Raw genomic sequence first — 21,514 nt, forward strand, 5'->3', positions numbered from 1 at the left:
ATCCAAATCACTGTAATTCCTAACGTTGTATTATAACCGTTTTCGTAAAATAGCACGATCTATCGGCCTGCTATTATGTGAGATTGCGGCGATCTAGTCTTGCCCATATTTGAAAGATTTTGTTTATACATTACTACATCGTCGATTTCTATCAGATGTTCATCTACACGTTGCTAATTTTACAGATTCTCCGTTAAAGTTTACTCCCTATGACGGAACGCGAATTGAAATCCAGCGTTCAAATTCTGCGACTATATACTATACAGTTTAGAATAAAAACGACAATGTACTCATATTATACTTACATAATATGTCTCATAAATTAATATAAGAAACGTTTTGGACGTAACCAATAGTAATACAAATAAAAACATTATAACCATAACAAAGACAAAGCTAAAATGAAAAGCTGAATAGTTTTTAACATAATGAGTGAGGCAAACATTAGAGAGTATTACAATATTATAACATGTTGTTACGATTGAAATCTTTGACAATATGTATATTTAAGGATATATCTAGATCATAAACCTAAAAGATAAGAGATAGATGTTCAATGCATCGTCAGTAAGTAATGAGACAATATTGTTGGCCCGTCCGTTCCTCACTCACATCCTATCGGCTCGACAAGTTCTATTAATCATTACATCGCTTAAAATATAATATAACAATGAAATTATATGGCTCATGGCGTTGATCGCGTATGTACCTTTAGTATTTAACTTTTCATTGATTGATGATTGTTTTTCATATGACTTAAACAGTGAGGAAACATGCATACCAGAGAATTTTCTTAATTCTCTGCGTGTGTGAAGTCTGCCAATCCGCATTGGGCCAGCGTGGTGGACTATTGGCCTAACCCCTCTCATTCTGAAAGGAGACTCGAGCTCTGAAGAGAGCTGAATATGGTTTGATAACGACGAAGTATAATGATTACCACTGCTCTATGAGGTGAAACCTAAACTTTTAGCTGTTAGACAAAATAGTAACGTTGGCAAATGCGGGTCCATCTCAATCCAAATATAGTAGATTTGTCCCAATGTTTCGCTTATTCGGTAAATGCTGTGCCTTCCGCGCATCAGCCGATTGATCAACGTTGTATTGAAATGTCAATGTTGAGATAGCATCTGACGATCGTTAGGGTGATTCCTTCCGAGAGCGCAGTCCACGTCACACCGCGTTCACGTGGGGAGTCTTCGAACATTAGCTATTCAATTATGCCGATCTGATAGGGCGAGGCTTTCAAGTTTCTACCATTGATACTCTTGAAAAGGACGAACAACAATGTCCATTTACAGAGACGGATAACTATAGATGGGTAACATTAACACGTGCTCAAAATAGAACGGTATAAATAAGAGGATAAAAGCTGAATATAAATTTAATTTCCTTGTACTAACATAGTGGTAACAGAATCTAAATAATCCTAACGTGACAAATATCACGTTAACATCAATAACCTATTACAAACCAGTCGTGCTATGTTTTCTACAATAGATAGCCTATATTTTTCAAAATCTTATATAACATTACATCCATTAATAACAATGCTTTATAGTATGACTGTAGTATTAATATTTTATTTGACCCAATACGGCGCATAGATGCGGGCAGCATAACGTGTTAAAAATGTGGCGGAGGTTTTAGAGAGTGGAGATTTTTACAAAAGACTGACGTTGATCAAGATGTATATTTGAATACGATAAGCTAATACAAATTCGTGATCCATCAATAAGAGCGCGGGAGGGTGTAAAAACAGTCGCAAGCTCGTCTTCTATTCTCGAATAAAGGCTCGTTACGCGGCCTTATGAATGATGGATGACCGTGGCTAACTTGCACTAACAGAACATAAATGCTTCGCAATTACATCACTTATACCAATCAACAGAAGATTTAAATCTGATTGCAGATTTCTAGCCACGTTCAGTCGGTTTCAGTTGGTATGTAAGCATCTACCGAGTGATTGACAAGTCCGGGTCGATAGAATCGGTCGTCATAAATAACACCGCCACCGCTAGTTAGTACACATTCATGGTACAAATGTAACGAAAGTTATAATACAAAAACTTAAACAATACTGCTGGTGATCGATGGCATAAAACGGGATCGTGGTCATCTGTATTAAAAAAAATATCAAGCTAAGCAATAGATCATCAAATCACACACGGTTTAGACGATAAGGCAGGAAACCACATCAAACAAATAAAATAAAATATAAGATTTTTATACTCACTGTGATTTCATTTATTGTTAAGTGAAGATGTGGTCTAAGATAGCTAAATTGGACGAGTTACGCTCTTGGTTATATTATAGATATTTCCAATCAGTATCTACAATGTATGGATATATTATACAGGTTACTCGGGAGTATTTCCCGTGACTTCAAGGTGTTGATGAGCCTCTATACCATGCAATAGCTTGTTGAAACGTCTTTGCCGCCACGGCAATAACATGCCATGCTCGAAATCAACCATTGAAAGAAAAAATAAGAGGTGAGTCATTATAGAAATATGAAATTAGTTAGCCGATCTGAAATTCGAATCTAACTCGGATCGATAGACATATAACATACATAAAACTTCTCTAAAGCAGTCGATAGTAATATGAGATGACGTACTCTTTGACAGTAAAATAATGAATGTTTTAAATACAAGGGTGAGATTGATTTACGTATATAAATGTGAGAGTCATATAACTTTCTCAAATTCCTATGTTGGTGACGAAGCTTCAATATATGATGGGCAATCAATACTATCACTAATTCCTTTTGAGATAATCGTTTACGATCCGTGAACATTGATGTATGACGGCACTTTATTGTGATCAATGAAACCCCCATTCTTGTAACGAAAGAAGTGTTAAGTGGTGATGGTGACAAATGTACGGAGTGAGATATTGAAAGCGGGCAGTGTGGCTAATACGAAGACATTATCGTATTTTAAAATACGCGAAAGTACCCATGGCCTTCAATTCGTGATCTAATAATAATCACGACGAAAGCCTATAAAAAGTCTTAGAAGTAGATGCAACAATATTACACAGGGAAGGATCTAATTTAGGCATATCTTGGATTTCAAGCAATTCTTCAAATCCTAGAGCAACTGAGGCTCATATTTTTTTACGAAAACATAAAGCGTGTCAAAATAAAGATTTGAGTCTAACCTGTAACTGATGAATGACGAATATTTTTGTGACGAGATTTACTATAGAATATGCATAACCCTTTATATACTCCTATATACAAAACTTACACATACGAGTACCTCGTAAAACATACAATTGACGTCATAGAAGTTCTAATCTGTTGGTCTAATATTCCCTTTACCGGCCGCTCTGAATATATCACCCTATTTACTAACAACGCGTAAATCATTAATGTTATGAAGACGAATGTAACATATTGGCTTTTGCACACATCCAACACTTATCTATTAGGGCATTAATTTAATGAATTACAACCACAATCCATACATGTCTCCGCAAATCTGCGTCATTTGTTTATATAAATGCTTGTCTCTAACGGGAAAAATAGCTTGTGCGACATTAGAAAGTAGGTAGAAGTACCCCGGGCGCTACACGGGCATTTGTTGCAGTTAATAAATTAAAACTATTGCCGACGAATAAATCTTCGTTCCATCGATGACATAAATTATGGGATTGCGATTATCGATTTAAACATCGGTACATAATAAATATATTAAGTTACAGTCAAATCATTGATTGGTACATGTACATGATGATTATTGTAACAAATTCAAAAAAGAAAAGTCCATTTTGAATCGTTATATATATTTGTTAAGCCCTCGAGTTTTTTTTTTATTTGAACAATATTTTTTGCATATATTTTAAATCTGTTTAAATAAAAATATTTATAAATATTCATCTCGGGTATTAACAGCACAACGTAGAAATAAGTTGTTAAAGCATTACATTAAAGCATTCGGAGAAATAGTTATTTGTTATATAAATGAAGGTCACAATATCATCATTAAAACATTAACACAATTCCTCGGGTTCCACTTAAAGTAAGATTTTTTTTAATACTCGTACATACATGAAGATTAAACTACACTAATCAACCCATAAACAGTCACGCGTTTTAAATTGATTACTTAATTTTTAATATGTTTTTAAATCAACATTGTTAAAAAAATACAAAGTATATAAGAGGAAATACAGTCTTATTAAAAATGTAATCGATGAATGTTCGTGGGCACAAAACAGCACCCTTTTAGAATCCAGGTGACGACAACATTGGTAGAAATTAGTGTAAACGAGTAGGTAAGTTAAGACCACATCATCGTTTTAGATATTTAGATATCCTATTAAACAGTACAAGGCAACGATAATAACACAGAAAAATCTCTTAAACATACTCTTACATAGATGAAGAAGAAATTACCCCAGTCGAGTAACACGAACTGTGTCACAGATGCAATAAATTACACAGGAGACGTCAGCCACTGAAGGGCCAATAAGGGTGCGACCGTTACTTCGTGTCCAATAAATCCAGAAACTAACGACAGTAATAAGGAACTGCGCCCAGGCGTCCGTCTCCCGTCAAACGAACAAGCTCATAAACAGCCACGCGTCACTCAGGCTGCCAATAAATCAGATTCATTTACAACGGTAAACATTCTATAAAATGTTGTTGAGTAAGGATGTTTCCAGAAAAACTTTAAATGTTTAATTAAATAATAGTAAGCAATTAGCCTATTTTAAAGGCCTTGGTAAGGCATGTCTCTCTCCTTGAATGAGAGAGAATGCTGCTGAAAGAAGAAGAAAGCTGCGACCCTCCAAACTGATCCAAAGCGGTTTGACCTGCTCATGGTGATAATGATTAATTCTTTTAACGAACACTATCAGATGTTAATGAAAGTGCAGTTTTGTTTCGAAGCCACACAGGCTTACCAATGGACCAACGAGGCAGTTACAATGATAATAAAAATCATTATTTATTATAGCTTCTTATAAAACAAAAAAAAAACTACTGTACTAAAATCCAAAATCCTAATATAATTATTATTTTAAAACAACAAATAAATAAGTAAGAGCTCTGTTAAAAATAATATAGTGTTGCTTTAATAAATAAACGGTTCATTTGGGAAATAACATTTAAATAAATCAAACACCAAATAAGATAAATGGTAGAATAAAATAGACTAGTCAATGAGCGGTTACGATATAAATTTTATCAGAGGCGCCGTGGCTTGAATCAATATTATATTGAAATAAGTAATTATAACGGAATATCTATCTGACCATATAAGCTACCATTCAGTATATTTAAATATTCGTCTGAGTGCCTTTCTACGCTACCATCTAAAGTATCATCAATATCATAAAGAAGAACTTATTGTAAAAAATTTAAAATGTTTCCGTATTCAATCTTGATAAATGATCATAACCGTTTCTTTCACGGTTTGTGTGTTTAATAAAAACTAGTTTTTATTCTACATGCATTCGACGTCTATATTTTATAATAAGATCTTTAAGAATATCTTTAAAGTGTTTTGTTTTGGATACTTGCATTTAGGTAATTGTTTATTCTTTTTCATTAAGTTGTATTGGACTATTGAAGATTAATAAGTTAATCTTAATATTTAACAATAGTGTTTTATCAAAGTTGTTACATTACTTGAAACATTACGATAGTGAAATAATTTGGAACTGGTTAAATCATAAGTTTAGGTGAAGTGTCATACAGTAACCATTTACATATGTGCATTTATTTAATAAATGAATAAGAAACATGAATACGTGGAAAGGAGATAAAAGCGTGAAGAGCATGTATAAGCTAATGCAGTACAAAGTTGAAACATTGTTTTGTTATTTCTTAGTATTCAGTTTATATTCAAAGACCTTGTTTGAACGTAATGGACCAATAAAATTACATAGTTGTAAAATTTATGTTTCATACCACCAATAAACAAACGATAAATGTTATAGTAAATGATAAAGATACAATGATCAAGGATGACATCAAGCGATCACTCGCAGCAGATGTCTCTGACCGGATATTAGTCATGCACACGCACAAAACAAAACATTCATTCGAGTGCGAATTGGAAGAGATGCATTAATTGTAATTGAAGACTTCCCGTCGGTTACACCGGCCTCTCTTAAATTAATTAAACTGCCAAGTTAAGATGCTGAAATCAAGATTATTACAAAAATTAATGAGCTTGTTTAAGATCTTGGCTTAAGCCTTTGACGTCACATTTTTTAATAAAAGTAAAATCTCAAACTTAATTAAAAGTGAAATTTATACTATTAATGGCATAATCTTAAAAAAAACATGATGATTTAAAAGTTTTTTAGTTTTGTTTTATAATTAACCTACCTAAGTAACCTAGTACTAAGAAAAACTGTTTGGTCTTAAGAAGAAGCAGTGCTGGGAATATATTAAGGTTTTTTCAAACAAATCTGAGATTAACGGTCGAGATCCGAACATATGTGGTCACGTCTAAGCTATTAGAAGGCTTAAGGACTGAAAGACATGCAAACAACACCGAGATTTGCATAATCAATGTGATTGCCAAACAAAGTCTTGGAACATGTAGGCACGAATAGGAGAACGTTTGCAGTAGAATTAACATCCAATAACACAGTAATTGAATGAAAAAGCTCATTGTTTTGATTCTTAATGTGACGAAAACATACATATAACGTACGCTATGAAACCAGCTGTTTTTTTTTTACTGTTGCTTAATTAATAGTTATACAACTTAACAGCCACAATGTTATACAAATTGCGAGGTACATTATCTCGTTGCGATTTCCTGGTAACTCAGTTAGCTTCCAGAATCAAGAACTTTCGTAAATAAAAAAGTGGATCATCTCATCGCGATGAAGTTACTCACAAAAATTAAGTTGATAGTTATCAGTTGGAAAAAAATGTTCTAGGGATCCCGGACTAAGACGTACGAGTAGCTAACTTAGCCCCAAGTTGTCTCCTTTTTGTAAAATGGTTTACGTAATTTTTACCTATAAATAAGTTATAAACAAATCAATATATAGATATATAGATTTGTCATAAACAAATATTGATTAGTAAATGTGGATATTGTAAAATGTAAAATTGATTGTTGTTTCTGATTTCAACACAAATCGTATCGTGGGTTATAAAATTATCGTACAAAACACATGATAGCTGTAAATAACCTTTAGTAGAATTCCTAACAACGAATAACCAAATGTACGAATTGTAAAACAAAAATTACAATAACGTCAAAAGACGAGTACAAAATAGTTACATAAGAAATGTCATAGTACCAAAGATCGTACTTAGCAATTTCGCAGCACAGGAATATATTATTTCGGATGTATTATTACCATGGTTATTGTGTGTAATAAACAATGTTGTATTCACGAAGCGTATTGTACTGAGTACGGTACATATCTTTTGGGACATCGATGTCTCAATAGAGCCTAAAGAACACAAAGAAAAGCCACACGCAAGTTGTAGGTGCGACAGGGAATGTAACAAAGACTATTATTTATATGAAGATGAAGAAAAATTACCGTTTCCGCTTAAACTATACATTTTAGAAACAATACTAGAGATGTGCATGTGGCGTGGTTGAGATATTAGCGGCTCTAACTGGGAAGGACCTTCCGCGTAATTGTTTCGTTTACATCGAAGATTAAAAAAAAAACTAACAGCAATTTAGTAAGAATAAATGAACTAATTATTGTATCTACATTTGCAATAATCTTAGATAATTCCTTCTATAGGTATAGGTGCAATATTGACATCTCTGTAGGTTGGTTTAGTAATAATGGAAAATAGTACCCTAAGTAGAAAACCATCGCATTTAACAGAAAATCTGCTTACCTACTAGGTACGTCAATCTTAAGTACGGAAATTAACCCTTGTAATTTCACCAGCAGCCATACCCAGTCAAACAAAACAGCCAATTGCTAAAGTCAAAAAGTTTGGTCATATTTAAAAGATGGCAAATATTCTATAAAAAAAAAACCATGAAACAGTTTTTTTTATTCTTTACAAGTTACCCTTTGACCTCTCACCTGATGGTAAGTGTTGATGCAATGTAAGATGGAAACGGAAGTTAGTCCGTTAAGAGTAGGATGAAAATCCACACCCCTTTCGGTTTCTATACGATATCGTCCCGAAACGCTAAATCGCTTGACGGTACGTCTTTGCCGGTAGGATACAGTGCCCACCAGCCAAATACAGTGCCAAAAATAATAAGCCTAATTATTTTTGGCACTGTATTGGCCTAATTATTAAAATATTAATGAATCAAACTCAACATAACATTATTTACACGCGTGGCGTCTTTATCAAGTAATTTTATTAGCAATTTGTTTATAACTATGCTCTTAACTAGTCTTCATAAAGATAACTTAGCATAATTATCAAGTCGTATCGCAATTGTTTTTTCTTTAATGCTACCGTAATAAGAGTTTATATTGATAAGTGTAATAAGTACTGAGATTTTCAATAATAATTCAGATTTATATTGACTACATGTAGAAATAATATTAAACGAGTATGCTTATTATTCATTATTTCGTTTTATACTTTAGTATTTGAATATACTCGTTATTCAGTATTGAAATACTCGTATTCGATCATTCAAATTGATTATTATTCAGTATTCAGTTTAGGGATTGTATATTATTTTTATAATTTATCCAGAATCACCAATAATTAAGCGTTTTCCACGACTTTATTCACGTAGAATTCCATTTTTCGAGATTACCTATATCACTATAGATATTTTGTACATCCATAACTTATAAAATAATGGGCTCATTATACATAAATCCATCTTTTTCAACCACTTCAAGTGTTGTGCATATATATTTTATGTACATTCTATTAAAAACTCATTTTAAAAATCTAAAAAATACTAAATATGGCTTAGTTAAACAAAAGGAAGAATAAGTAATGAGGGGTCGATCTCGCTTAATAATATTGAAAAAGTACATTTGTCACATCTCAGCAGTTGTAGATTCATCTACAGATGGTTCATGGACCAAATACACGTTTTTTGTGAGCTCCAAAAGATTTTTGCGCATGTGCGAACAGTTTTATATCACTTAGCTCCACCCTCTAATATGCAACAGGTTTATAAGTTAGAGAAACATTTATAATATCACTTGGTAACTATACCTACAATTTCTTTATTCCAAGTAATACTTTACTCCTAACACAGTAGCGGGAAAAAGTTTTCAAATCCATTTTGCCGCTTTCATGTGATTAAAGTAAACATAAATTCAACTGAGAAATTTTATCTACCTAATGTATGATATCTAAGAATGGGTGATCAGTAGGCACCGAATGGTATTGTTACATAGAATCTCAATTTCATATATGTCAAGTAACATACGTCAAAGCTAGTGAATTAGCCTGCTGTATAATCGTAAGTTAAAAAGAACTTTTCAGTAAAGTCACTCATTATAGAGACGATAGAGAACGTATGGTAATCAAACGTGTCTTCGGTGCTCTAAAGTCTCCAATGAGTAGTCCAGCACTCCAGCAAGATTTGGATTGATGAAAATATAAACCGTAGAGTTTATTTTAAACGGTAAACGATAAACGGTAAAGGACAAACATCGTGAAACCGGCACATCTGAGAATTTTCTTAATTCTCTGCGTGTGTGAAGTCTGCCAATCTGCATTGGGCCAGCGTGGTGGACTATTTGGCCTAACCTATTCTGAGAGGAGAGTCGAACTCAAAAATGAGCCGAATATGGGTTGATTATGATGAAACTGTTCAGTTCATTGCCAGCTCTTAGCATAATCTACGTTTCAAAGGTGCTGTAAGCGAAACCTACTTGAAATCATCGAATTAAGATTTAGAAATAGGATTGCCGAAAAGTCGCACTGCCCGATTTTCATTTGCTTATTGAAAAAGTAGTAAACGTTTGTAAAAATTACAATAACGGGATCTTGAATCACGACGATATATCGCTTTAAATATGTGCGAGTTTCTTTTATAGTCGAACATCTATTCTATTTTTAGGTTAATAAGATATTTTTTATAGATGACTCATCTATTTACTTGATATGGCAAAACAATGTACGAGGAAAAATAACGTTTTATCGTGGCTTAATTATTATTACTGACAAGTCACTGTGTAATCATTGAAATTCTATTTAACAATTGCAATATGCATATGAACGATTTCAATAACTCATACAGAATCTAAATTGCCAAATTAGTGAAAAAATCTGATTGATCGACAACCATTTAAACTGGCGCCAGATATATTTGGTTGCAATCAAGAAATATCAATAGGAGAATACGTATTTTTCTTGCTGTCCTTGGCTTTCTGTCTTCGTCTGCGTGCATTTAAATTTATTGTTATAACCAAATTAATAAACTATGCTGAGCTAAATTTGTTAAAATTGAGTTTTCCATCAAACACCAAAAAGAGGTTGTAACCTCTTTTTGATGTTTGATGGAAAACAATTTTGGTATATTTGCATTAATAATGATGAAAATGCGATAATAGACCACGGAGCTAAACTAGATGAAATTATACATTTTTTACAAAAAAAAATGTTTATTTTTTTGACAAAAAATATTAAAATAAGGTCTCTCTAACAAAAAATATGGTAAACAATTAAAAAACAAGGCAGAGGTACTTTTAATTTTGTTAATACTAATGATTCCTTAACTTTTTAAAAATATTTGTTGTATTTATGACAGTAGTAACTTAGCTCGTACAATTATTAAGAATGTATCTGCTTATTAAATGGTGAAGTGTACATTGGATATGATAATGAGGTTTCCATGTTTTTATTGTTGAAGACGCGAGAATCTTCCAGTAAATTATAGAGTAGATACTCCAACTTATTTTGAACTTTGTATCAAGTGATGGATATTAATTTATAAATAGACTGGTTATCTCTGAAGTGATAAAGGTTATAATTGATTATTGGAATAAAACAGTTAAATGGTATCGATTCATTTTATAGTATAAATATTTATGACAATAACAATTTCTATATATACGAGTATATTATTAATTACGTGTTATTATTCTTGAAGCTAAAATATAAAACAAATAAATATACCAATGAAGCCAAAATAACAAAAAAAGTTTTGTTAGCGATTCGCTTATTGTATGGTGTTTATTCTCACGTCGATATTTATATTTTCAATTAATACTTTTTGTTTTACCTATTACATTTACATTGAAAAATTTCATCATTATCGGATCATGGATATTCTAAAACGGAAGAAGGATTTAAAAATTGGTCTGCTACGTGTTTATAACAGTTAACACGTATTCACTATCTGTATACTACTCAACCAATAGTTGCAAACAAGTTCTAAATTTAACATGAGCTTTTTTTTAATTCCTTATTACGTAAACAAAATCATCACTAAGTTGAAGTCAATCTGACAAGATGTCATGTGATAAGCTTTCCATTCCGTAGAAAGAGTTCCTGTCTACGTTTCATTCATAATTTAAGTCAAATATTTCAAATACTTTCCTCGAATCATGCTAAAAGTTACACACGTGTTAGAGACTAGGACTATATTATAAAAAGTTTCAAAACAGTTACTATTTGCAATGATAGTATCAAACAAATATTTACCTTGCAATTTAAAATTGATGCTAGTCTTGAAACAAAACACGGTATCGCTACAATCACGCAAGTTTAAACACGGCACTTAGTTGTAACTTCAAAAATCACGGAACTTATACCGTTAGCGCCAACAACAACCGCTCGCAGTGACGTCTGAACATGGAATGGTGCCTTGCTGCCTTGATGATGGCTAGCGAAAGACAGGGGAGTCCAAATGCGCGGGTGTAAGGGGGGTAATGTGGGCGGGGCATCGCAGGTGTATCGGAAACGATGATGTATCGCAACTTTACATTCGAACACGCCTCACTGTCACGCGCGAGGCGAAATTTTGTCATTCATGAGGCGTTAATTGTTTGTTCTATGGTAATATCGAATTCATATCGATGTTCGATGCTTTATTTATGACGATGACTTGGAATTGTTGACTTGCGATATTGTAGATGTACTTTTGTGTTTTCTTTCTTTAGAAAGAGGCTTGTTTTTGAGAAACAGCGGGATTTTTACTATTATGCTCCAGCTCCTGCAATCTAGCTCTAGCCTCTTAATACCTCAATAGCTGTAATGTTAAAGGATCAGCCTTCAATTACAGGTTCGATTCCCGTTAAGCTATTATGGCGTCTATTCCTAGCACAGGTTATTTGCTTAGTTCCAGCGGAAATGGGAATATTAGTAATTTTGAAGTAATGGCTAATATTTTTGACTGCATCGTCACAAAATCGGCAATATTCAAAACATACATTCAAATAATTACATACTAATACATAAACCTCTTCAAAATATAGATACCTAATTCATATTTTTGTGTCAAGGAAAGAAAAGAAACGTATTTATGTAGCTGATAATAGCTCGACAGCTGTTCTAAAAACACGTATAGTGTTGATGAGTGTCGATGGCACACAAGATAAGAGTAGGTGATTGACTTAGTGCGAGTTGAGTTTTAACAACTCTGGTTCCGTAGCCAGCCTTGGGAAAATTTAAGTGACAGTCAACAATACTACATAGGTACAGGGCATTTAAGTATTATTTCTTATAATTAAACATTAGTCGTAACAAAACCTGAAAGTTTGTCATCCCATATAGTAGAGAATGATGAATAATGTTGCGGATTTTATAATTTTATTTGAACTTACTGACAGCATTTCTATGTTAAGATTTCCTACAGTAATAAAAAATTTATGGATAATATTTATGATAATTAGAAAAATTAAATAATAAATCATTTCGTCTTTATTCAAAGTCAGTACATCATGTAATTCTGTATTGTCATGTCTTATTGACTTATTATATTACTTGACTTATTATATTACTATATTAACTTCTTCAAATACGTAAACGATTACTCGAGTCATCTGTCACTTCACAAGCAACAATTACAATTTGTAATTGTTAATCTAAGCTTACATGCAAGCGACTTACAAAGCACTCTATGCCTTTTAACCTGAGGCGAAGATGTTAATAATAGTAATTGCTTTATGCCTGTAATTTCACCGGCGATTATACGAAAAACAGCTTTGGTGACATTGCATTGCATTGGTTTGGATTGAGCATTGGATCTCTAATTTGGAATATTTCGCAACGTAACCCCAAAAATTCATCTCAAAGACAGACTAATTACAATATGTGAACGTCTCTCATCTCCATGTTATCTCGATACGTTATGAGAATACTTAAAGTATTGACAAAAACCGGCCGCGCCGTCTCGACTGTCTGAGTTATGCTATTGATAATATCTTATCTCTTAACTGCACCCACTAACTTTCTTTTTATTGCCGTTTGGTGCTTCGCGTTGACAAACATGGCTGAATTATTATAAATACCCAGCTGAGTTGTTATAACAGTTTTTAATGCCCATCTATACCTAGATACTAATATATTAAAGAGGTAAAGTTTTTGAGGCTATAAACTCGTAGTAGGCGTCCACGTCATATCCGCACCCTACCTAATCTCTGGGTTAAATTCACCGAATTTGAAAATTGTTTGGCTGAGACTGTAGTGCTAAGTCATATAGAGGCGCGCTTATTTGTGAAACTGAAGAGCGTAGAAAAATGGCTATAAAGTAGCATCTGTTTGTGAATGGTAGCTGAACAACTATATTTTTTGAAAAACTGATTTCGATATCAAACGTCTCCCCATGTACCTATTGCTCTTAGTATATTATAATAATTTAACAACGCATTTGTTGACGCTGTGCTGACGGTCACACTTTTGTTTACTCGTATCATTACTGCCAGGATACCATTACCGTTGCCGCTGGATTATCTTTACCTATGTATGTTATTAACTGGAGCATGCACTAAAAAGTAAAAAAAAACTAAAAAATCCTTATCCAGCAATGTATTCTGTGGTAAAATAGGTTTGTATTGAATCTTTAGGGCAATTATAATCCAAAACCAAACAGTTTTCTCCATCAAAAACACAAGTTTTTAGATAATAAACATAAGAAACGATTCATAAAACATTACATACAGTGTGAAAACGCATTCATGAAGATATATTTGATTCAATTTATCACCACGAACACCACTGGGCTGCTAGAGAACAAAATGCAAAATTAAAAAAAAAAACATTCACCACACTATACACATGACAGACGTAATAACTCAGTTCATTATTTCAAATAAGTTTTGAAATCGATATTATTCATGCGATATGTCGAACTCGTGTACAAAATAAATCGCGGTGCTTTCTTCATTATCATACGCAGGGCTGGCAGTTTCTTGGTTTTTATAAAAGTAGAGGACGTTTTCTAAACATTTAAACAAAGGTGCAAATACGTGACATTGCGTGAGTAAATAATTAACTGCACTTTTGGACTTACAAGAAGTTATTGCTATATGCTATTTGAACATGCAACTTCGTCCACGTGAAACCCTACCCCCTACCCTATGTATCCTATGTCTGTCTCCTGTCATGCCATGCGAACTTAGAAGAACGTGAAACCTTTATGAAGCAGCGCCATCTACATCCTAGATTTAAGATTCTAGGATAGTAAGTTCAATTACTTATAGTGTGTATGTAATAGAATGTTTTTAGAGATTTAATACGTGTAAGTACGGAAAAAAATCTCGAAAAAAAAAGAATTATTTATCCTTTTAATTTGACACATAATAGGAAGAATGAGTTTGTATTTCTAAATCAAGGGATTATTAAAGAAAGACAGTAAGTGTACATTAATTTCAACAAAGTTCCACATAGTCATTTGGCCTAGTGGTGCATAACAAAAGTACGATCTAGTAATCCTTCTTAATTCGAGCCCGGGGGTAACAATGGAAAACTTTCTGTCTTTTTTTTTTGTTTTTCTCAATTGGTTTCTTCAACTATTACAAAATCAAAAATCTCTCTCCTTTACAAAAAAATATGCATTATTATTTTTATAACTTAATGGATACTATACTAAAAATACTACCTAAGCTACCCCTCCACCAATTTTCAGCCAAATCGGTCTAGCCGATTCCGAGGTCTTGAGGCATAAATAGTGTAACTAACACGACTTTTTTTATTTATATAGATTTAATAAATTTACGCACGCTTGACTTGGGGAGTAAGCTGACTAATGCGTTACGAAAAGTGTAATCGGGCGAGGTGAATGGACTTCGAGATGGGTAGCTGATGAAGATTTAATTCAGTTGTGTGGTTTAAATTAAGTCAAAGTACATTATTATATTGAGAAAAGTCACTAATAAATAAAGTCACCTCACAGCTTTATAGTAGGCTAAAAGTGATTAATCAACCACTATTGAACTGTATATTTTTTTCAATTATGGACCGACTTTCGGAGGGTATTATACTTGTAATCAACTGACTGTACTCCAAAAGTTTCATATAAAATAACTGACTGACTGAAGTGAAGTACAGTGAACCGTCAACGTACTCGTAGGGCTAAACTATCTACCGAAATATGAAATTAATTTTGTAACATAACAACATTTCGTTAAATTCTATCAAAAATACTGATGATGGTAACGAAATCAAACCCAACATCAATTTCGCACGCAAATAAGCACATTATTAAGAACCCAGATTGTTTCTAACAACAACGATGTCTTTAAAGGTTTAAACAAATTTGGTGACCCTACCTCGTCCCTTGATACGAATGTCGATGTGCGGTTATTTATCATTTACGCGTTTTTTCCGCTAAGAGCGATCATCCATTGAGTGTGAGTTTATATGAGTTATGAGTTAATTAAGAAGTCACTCGCAATTTATGTGGCTGGTAGATACATACTCATACTGCAGGGTGACTATGAAATGCCTCGTACAATTTAGGGAGCAATATGGAAAAAACACTTAATACAAAACTTAAAGTAGTCCTCGTGAATTGTGCAGTTACTATATCTATTTGATTGTTTCTTTGCTTGTATTAATTAAGCTCTGAAATTATTCGATTTGAAAATTTTTTTCACCATTTAAACTCTACATTATCCGTGATGAACTGCATGGTGTCTGCTAGTACCTTATATTTTTAACGGAACAAGCATATAGCCGATGTAATGGTAAGTTCGATGGTAACGATTTAAGACATGAGCCGCTGCAATTAAGTAAGAGTGATTTTCGTTTTTTATCATCTAACATGGTTATTTCAACGAAATGGCCTTAGTGTATAACGTCATAATACTAAAATAACCATGATAGATGATCGCAATAGTCGTGAGACATTGTAAAGCACAACGTCTTCAGTGGCTAGGGCACGTAGAGAGGATGCCAAACACTACAGGACCAAAAGTAATGACAAAATGGAGATAACGGATAACAAGATTAACAGGAACACCAAAAAAGATGGCTAGATTGTGTGAAAGAAGACTTGCAAATAATACATAATTACCTGTAAAAGGAAATAAGTTACGATCGATATATAATAACAAAGCAACACTTGCACTTTCAAAGGCATTGTTAAGGGCGGTCAACATTAAACTTATTAGTACTACCGACAATCAACATAAATGATAACTAATAAAATCTAATTCTTTTAAAGGAGAAGATATTCTTTCCAAGAAAATGGAAAAGTTTTTCGTTGTAACACATTGAAGTATAGTACAGGAAATCTAGGAAATAGAACTAAAAGAATTACATGACTCGAGATTTTTTAACCTTCGGTAGGGAGCAACCCAACAAGCTTAACTTGAGTACATCGAACCCCCCCCCCCCTCGAGTCATGTAATTCTTTTACAAATCTTATACGATTTTTTCTAGATTTCCTGTACTAGTATAATATTTACGTTAAATATGTTAGAGACGTTCGATTGCACATCATTGGCACACATTGGTCTCTGCAGAACAAATTATCGCAACAAAGTGGTAAGCAATAGGCCCTCTCAATATTCATTAGAAACAGTGACCTTTGCAGGTTCGCAGTGCATTGGGACAAACATTGTTACATTTACAGCAATGACATTTGGAACATGTTTATCAAATGACATTTAGAATTATTTTATGTACAAAGATATTTGCGAACATTCAAGCGGATATTTAGTCTCAATAACTTCTTTATTTATATAATCTACTATACTATACAGGGATAAAATGCATATATGAAAAAAATATAATAAAAAGTTACATTATCAGGGAGTAATCCCTGATCATGTAACTTTCTATTATGACATAACTTGACGTTTCAAAAGTGCTTGTAAACTAAGCCTAATTGAACTAAACGAATATTAATTTTTTTGAATTTTTATTGATGAAAGAATTTTCAAATCGGTCCGATAGTTGTTGAGTTTATTCGTTACATACAAAAACAAATATATCCTTTTTATAATATTAGTGTAGATATAAATAGATAAATTAGTCCATACCAATTTATGAAAGTCTTCTTTTCGCAGCGTTTTCCCTCTAGTGGAGTTTACTTTCCGGCATAAGTAAACTGGCATACTATGTCCGATTTTTTTCATTTACCATTATAAGAAAGTATATTTTTAATTTTAAATACCGTGGGGTATGCCAGATTGGTGGAGTCAACATTTATTTTCAAGATTACTTGTATAAAAACTTACTTAAAACAATTGATTTTAATTTGATTTGTAGTCACTAATTAACTACGCTATATTTCGTTCACAAAAAAGTCCTTTAAACAAAAAAACAATATAACCGTATCTAATCTATTTAACGCTCTGTGACTAGCAAAATGTTTAAATATCATCGTTTATATAAAACCGAGGCAAATTCACCGTTTTCCGATAGAACGTATGAAAGGTTGTGTGGAAACATCGTGAAAGGTTGAACGATTGTTATCAGCTCATCGAATCGATTTATAAATACAAATATATGTGAAACATGTAAATAAATAATGTTGAAGTGTTTGTTTGTGATTTCCAAATAAGTACCTCTTATAAAGTCCGCATTTGAAATAGTAAGCGGCAATACATTTGAAGTACCCACTAGATGGCGCCTGCAACTTTTTAACGTATTATGACTTGCGGATATACTATTCTATTTTTGACATAAAATTATATGTCAATCTCCTAGATGCAACCCTGGACCATTTACTATTTTGGACTTTATTAGCAACCTTACTAAAATAAACAACAAATCAATTGACAAAATGTAATTAACCTACTATGTGATATCTACCAGCAAGCATTGGATGACGGTGACATTTTATACATAGAAACTCACTTTCGTATATGTCAACTAGCATACGTCAAAGATAGTGAATAAGCCTGCTGTTTGGTTCAGCGGTTAGACCGGAAATAGGTGAAAAGAAGAAACAGTTTGCACTCTTTCTTCTTTTCTATTTCATGTAATGTAACTCACTCTCTCTCTTGTTTATTGTAAGTTATGGACTGAAAACTCAGGCAGAGAGAATAATATTATTACGTGACGTTTAGAAAGTGCTTGAAAACTAAGCCAAAATTGAAATTAATGAATTTTAACTTTTGACTCTGACTTCGTCGCATGTTAGCGCCAGTGTTCCTCATATGCATGTACACCGGCTTGCCCTTCAGACGGGAAGACAGTAATGCTGACAGGCCGAAATAAGCATGGCCGTAATACTTCCCTATATAAGCTTCATAAAAATCTACTAGTAAAACTACTACTAAATCTACTACTATTATAAAAGACTCAATTAAGTCATTGTAAGGTCATGTATTCAAACATATGAAGTCACGAATAAAACCCACTAAACTACTGTTCAGACTATTCGGAAGTCATTACGGAGTGCAAGGCTTTGTTGTACCAAATTCTATGGACGTTATTTAGACACCGGAGGATTTATGGCGTTTCTATGAAGCAAAATGAATGCAACTAACTATGTACGTGACTCGATGAGTTTGAGTGATGTTGATTGTTGCTCGAGAATTCAAGATTCTGTACTATCGAGCAGTTTTGTGTTGAAATTGTATGCAAATATAATGAGAGATTGAGACTACAATTATTCCTTAATTGACTTCTTAGCGATTGTATTGCTAAGAGTACCTAGTGGACGCATGCTATTTTGTCTGTGTGATATTATATTTTGTTGTTTCGATATATGTATTTTCCTTGCGTAAAACACTTACAAAAGCGAAACTTACTGCCTTAGAGAAACAAAGCTTAGGTATTTATTGAAAGTTAGTATATAAAAATTAATAATGGTTTATTTAGAGCCTTGATAGCCCAGTGGATATGACCCCTGCCTCCGACTCCGGGGGTGTGGGTTCGTGGGTTTTCTCATATACCAGATAATTTTCTTAATTTCTGCGTGTGATGTGATGTCTGCCAAACCGCATTGGGCTAGCGTGGTGGACTAATGGCCTAACCCATCTCATTCTGAGAGGAGACCCGAGCTCAACAATGAGGTTGTATATATGGGTTGATAATGATGACGAATAACAGTTTGGACAGGAAATTTTGAGGAAACTTACTTGCAATATATTTTTAAAGTACTAAATTTGACATAAAACACTTTTCATCCATTAAACAGATGGGTGAAGGTTGTTTCTAATACGTATCTTTGACTATTAAATATTACAAGTGTGTAGTAGGCTAAAAGATAAGTGTCAAGTATATTTCCAAAGAGGCGCATAGTAATAAAACATGCAGCGCTGTGATAAAGCTCCCCAGATAAGGAGAACTTTGTTATTAAACAACGTCTGTTTGCTGTTATAATTAATGGCTCCGTAAAATTTTATAGTCGCCCTTATCAATCAATGATAAAACATTTATAACTATTTGTTAAAAAAAAAATGTTAAACAACTTTGTGTTTGTCAATTTGTTTTGTGTTTTTGTATTCGCGGATCATCTTTGTTGAAAAATTACATTGTTTTGTGTTGATAAAAATTGTCATACCTACGTGATACCGCTAAAATATAAACATTCGCACAAGGTTACTTTTAATCACTTGTGTCTTCTTTCCGCGATAAGAACCACTTTTTGCACAGTTGTTTTTTGCACTTTTAAGTAGGTAAATGGATCTTGTTAAAATATCATAATCCTAGCCGATGGATATCCACTGCTGGACATACCTGAACTTCTATAGTAACTTATAAACACCACGATACTGAAATAAACCTAGCCTAAGCTAGGCTAGGACCAAAATATTTACAATATATATTTACGAGTATTGTGAAAAACTAGCGGACGGCGGTAAATCACACTGGAACTTTTATTTTAAGTGTAGGTATATTTTCGTTTATTGCCTCATTCGTCCCTTGGTTCGCTGGTACAGCTATGGACAAGGAGGTCCAAGGTACGAATCCCGCGTCAGACAACAAAATATATATACGTTAATGGGATTTTTCTCACAAGAAAAATCTTAATAGCAGCCTAAATTTGGCGACAATCCCGTGCCTCGGAGAGCAGGTAAAGCCATCGGTCCTGTGCCTGATCTTTCATGTGCACTATAATATAACTGATATAACTCTCCTACTTACATGGTTAATCTCACTATGACATTGGAAAAAAAACGGTTGTCTGTAAATTCAATTTTCTTTACTATTTGACACGGTATTATTAACAAACATTTGTATTAGGTCCTCGCTCAAAGACCTCTAAAGGGTATGCCATGTTATGCTAAGCACTCACCACCAAGGCATAGTTAGATGATCAGAAAAAGAATAGTTTATAATAATTTCAAATAGGTACTGTTATCCCGCACGTTGTGATCTCCGTAAAGTACCACAATGGTGCAACCAAAAATGGTAGCCCAGCTCAGTGTTTCCTCTCACGTACTCGTATATTTTGCAAATACAATGAGCGCTTATATAACCTAGCGGAGTTATGGGCGCCTATTCTGGGTCTTCCATCGTTCCCGCGACTTTCACACAAGATTTGTTCCGATAAAAACCTATTGGTGTCAGCTGCCCAGATTGTACGGCGTACCTGAAAGCGCATGTACTGCACCTATCTCCCAGACACGGGCTATGGGCTAAGCAAACACTATGGGCGGCGGTGCAAGTCATAAGATTAGAACGTTTTAGGAGCGATTATCTTTTAGTGACGGGCCTTTACGTTTGTTACATGGTGAGAAAGGGAAGACTCTCTCATGCTTGAGATGATGACATCCGTTAGATTAATGTTGCGTGGGGTTTCTTTCGTCTACAAAAAAAGGACTCTGGATTAGACTAACCACACTGCTGGAATGAGGGTTAGGAGGTTAAAAATAATAATTAATAAATAAATTTAATAACGATAAATAAATAAATGAATACGTTTAATAGGCACTTTGTAACGATCTCTATCAAATGTAGATGATGGTAGTTAAACCGAGAATGAAAGAAAAACCAAATGAATAAAAACCAACGTTAGCCACATAAGCTAACGTTGGTTTTCTTTGGTCTGGGGTTGGTTTGGTTTGGTCAACATGAAAGTTCAGGATTAGAATTACAGCTAGGGTGTATTTAAAAGATCTAGTCCTGTCTGGTTGCATGCTACTTCATGCCAAGTGTCAACTAGCCTTGTTTGACTAATATTCCGTAAAAATATATATTCATTTGTATCCTTTGACCAGTTATGTAAGAAATAAC

General features: G+C 33.5%; 1 protein-coding gene across 5 annotated transcripts in view; it reads right to left on the bottom strand.

Moving 5' to 3' along the window:
- Window positions 1-21,514, bottom strand: part of LOC112051559 (protein N-terminal asparagine amidohydrolase) — a 116,601-nt gene that overhangs the window by 47,885 nt on the left and 47,202 nt on the right. The window contains exon 1 of one of the 5 annotated variants that reach the window (XM_024090258.2): window positions 11,582-11,750. The exons of the other annotated variants lie outside the window; for them this stretch is intronic. The gene's annotated coding sequence lies outside the window, so the exon portion shown is untranslated. Of the gene's footprint in view, window positions 1-11,581; window positions 11,751-21,514 lie in introns of those variants that run through there. 5 annotated transcript variants of the gene reach the window in all.

This window comes from Bicyclus anynana, chromosome 15 (genome assembly GCF_947172395.1).
Source record: "Bicyclus anynana chromosome 15, ilBicAnyn1.1, whole genome shotgun sequence".
Classification (NCBI taxonomy): Eukaryota; Metazoa; Arthropoda; class Insecta; order Lepidoptera; family Nymphalidae; genus Bicyclus; species Bicyclus anynana.